Source organism: Felis catus, chromosome B4 (assembly GCF_018350175.1).
Source record: "Felis catus isolate Fca126 chromosome B4, F.catus_Fca126_mat1.0, whole genome shotgun sequence".
Taxonomy (NCBI): domain Eukaryota; kingdom Metazoa; phylum Chordata; class Mammalia; order Carnivora; family Felidae; genus Felis; species Felis catus.
In genome coordinates this window covers 48,856,401-48,859,142 of record NC_058374.1, presented here as the reverse complement: position 1 = coordinate 48,859,142, position 2,742 = coordinate 48,856,401, and the positions used below count along the sequence as shown (strand labels likewise).

At 40.3% G+C, this 2,742-nt stretch overlaps 1 pseudogene; it reads left to right on the top strand.

The window, feature by feature from the left end:
- The first annotated feature begins 747 nt into the window (after window positions 1-747).
- Window positions 748-2,203, top strand: LOC101083524 (annotated as a pseudogene).
- The last annotated feature ends 539 nt before the right edge of the window (window positions 2,204-2,742 follow it).

Genomic DNA, 2,742 nt, shown 5'->3' with positions numbered 1-2,742 from the left:
GGAATATGAGGAGGTCAAACATAAAAAAAAAACTCTCAAATTTGCCACATCACAGAATAAAAAAGAAAAAAGAAAAACGTATGCTATAATTTTCAAAATACACTAATAATAAAATTATCAGAAAATTATGGATGGAACAGAGCTTCTTTAATCTTAAGGCTATTTTCCAATCACTTTTAATATAAAAGTTTTAGACAAACTTTACATAAGTTTAGGAGACTGACAAGAATTTTTGTCATTATAAATGGTGCCTCAACCAAGTATTGTAGGTCTTCCTAGTAAAAAAAGGCAAAAAAGAAAAACTATAATAACAAGTAGATATTATTTATGAATGATTTCATTTACAATGAAATCCCAAGAAAATTACTATACATATAACTATAAGAAGTACAATAAATTTACTTAATAAAAGAGCCACATATAAAAATTAATATTCTTCCTCTAGTCCAATAATAATCAACTATAAAAAATTATATTTCACAAAATTTGCACCATTCCTAGGAATTAAAAAAGATGGCATAAGACCTTTATAGAGAAAATCTGAATATTCTGTTAGAGGATACAAAAGATCGTATATGTCTGTATGTGTATATGGGTTAATAGCAGTCTGCCTCTAAAATAATTTATAAATTATACACTCCATGAAATTCCAATCAAAACCTCAGAAAGTTTTGAAAGGAAGATCATTAATAAATTAACTCAAAAATTAATGTGACTGAATAAAAATTCCTGCAGAACTAACACATTTTGAAAAAAAGAAGAACAAAGGTGTTTGTACTCCAGGAACATTGTACTGGGCTCACTGGGGCGTGGAGAAACGGATGGCGGCTGGCGCCTGCAGGTGTTCAGGTGCAAGCTGAGGGAGCGCTGAGGCTGGCCCCGGGGATCGCCTACGGATGGAGGCTGGTTTGCTGAGGATTGACTGAGCACTGAGAAAACTTCATCGCAAACGTAACGATATTTGGAGCTGAAATGGAACAAGCATTTGGTGAGCCAATGGGAGACCAGGTCACACGGACACATTTGACAGAAGATGTTCCAAATGCCAACAAGTGCACAGTGATTGGAGGCGCTGGATTCCTGGGGCAGCACATGGTGGAGCAGTTGCTGGCAAGAGGCCACACTGTCAATGGATTTGATATGCGGCAAGGGTTTGACAACCCCCCAGGGTGGGGGTGGGGGGGGGATTCTTTCCGGGTGACCTCTGCAACCAACAGGATCCGTACCCAGCTCTGAAAGGTATAATCAGAGTTTTCCACCGAGCATCACCCCCACCATCCAGTAACGACAAGGAGCTCTTACAGAATGAATTACATTGCAACCAAGAATGTCATTAAAACTTGCAAAGAGGCTGGGGTTTAGAAACTAATTTTAACCAGCAGTGTCAGTTCATCTTTGAGGGTGTCAACATCAAGAATGGAATTGAAGACCTCCCTTATGCCATGAAACCCATTGACTGTTACACGGAGACAAAAATCTTAAAGGAGAGAACAGTCCTGGACCCCAGTGATCCTGAGAGGAAATTTGTAACCATAGCCACTCGCCCTTATGTCACTTTTGGCCCCAAAGACCCCCAGTTGGTCCCCATCCTCATCGAGGCAGCCAAGAAAGGCAACATGAAGTTTGTGATTGGAAACGGGGAGGACCTGGTGGGCTTCACCTTTGTGGAGAACGTGGAGAACGTGGTTCACGGACACGTCTTGGCTGCAAAACACCTCTCCCAAGATGCAGCCGTCATTGGGAAGGCATTTCACATCACCAACGATGAACCCATCCCTTTCTGGACATTCCTGCCCCACATCCTGACAGGCCTCAACTACGAGGCCCCCAAGTACCACATCCTGTGCTGGGTGCCCTACCACCTGGCCCTTCTGCTGTCCCTCCTGGTGACGGTGATCAGTCCTGTCATCCATCTCCAGCCCCCTTTCACACCGATGCGGGTCACACCGGTTGGCACATTCCACTATTAAGCTGTGAGAGAGCCAAACAGGTCATGGGCTACCGGCCCCTAGTCACCATAGATGACACCATAGAAAGGACTGTGCAAAACTGTCACCACCTATGGAAGATCGAGGGAGGCACCCCGGAGATTGGGTCCTCTCAGTGCATTCCCTGGCCACTAACTATCCCCTGCGGTCCAATAAACAAGCCGCCTTCAAGTGAAAAAAAAAAAAGCCAAATATTTAAAATTGTGCAGTTCTAGAACAAGAACAAATAAATAGACCAGTAAAACAAGTAAAGAATGCATAAAGGAATTTCTGTATACATGTAACTTATTATATAAATCTGGGAGATAACTAATAATGAGGTAATCAAATGTACAAATTGCTTTTTCCTCTTTAGTTTGTACTTTTAGGACATTAACAAATAAATGTATACATCTGACTACATCAAAACTGAGATTTCTCTTCAATTAAGGACCCTTTAGACAAGGCAAATGAATAGAAGATTGAGTGGGGAAGGTATTTGTAATTTTTAAAACTCACTAACTAACTAACTAACTAACTATATATGAAAAACCTCAATCAAAAGATTGAGTGCACCAGAATATCCACATAGTATTGCTTATGGTAGCAGAGTTGGAAATATCTAACATGATTATCACTAGTGGAATGACCAAGGAACATCTGATATATACATAGAATAGAATTACTATTGTAGTAGTCAGAAGCCATAACTAGAATTCTTAACTTTTTTGGTCATCAAGAGCATAATGTTGTGTGAAAAACATAAGAAAAATGC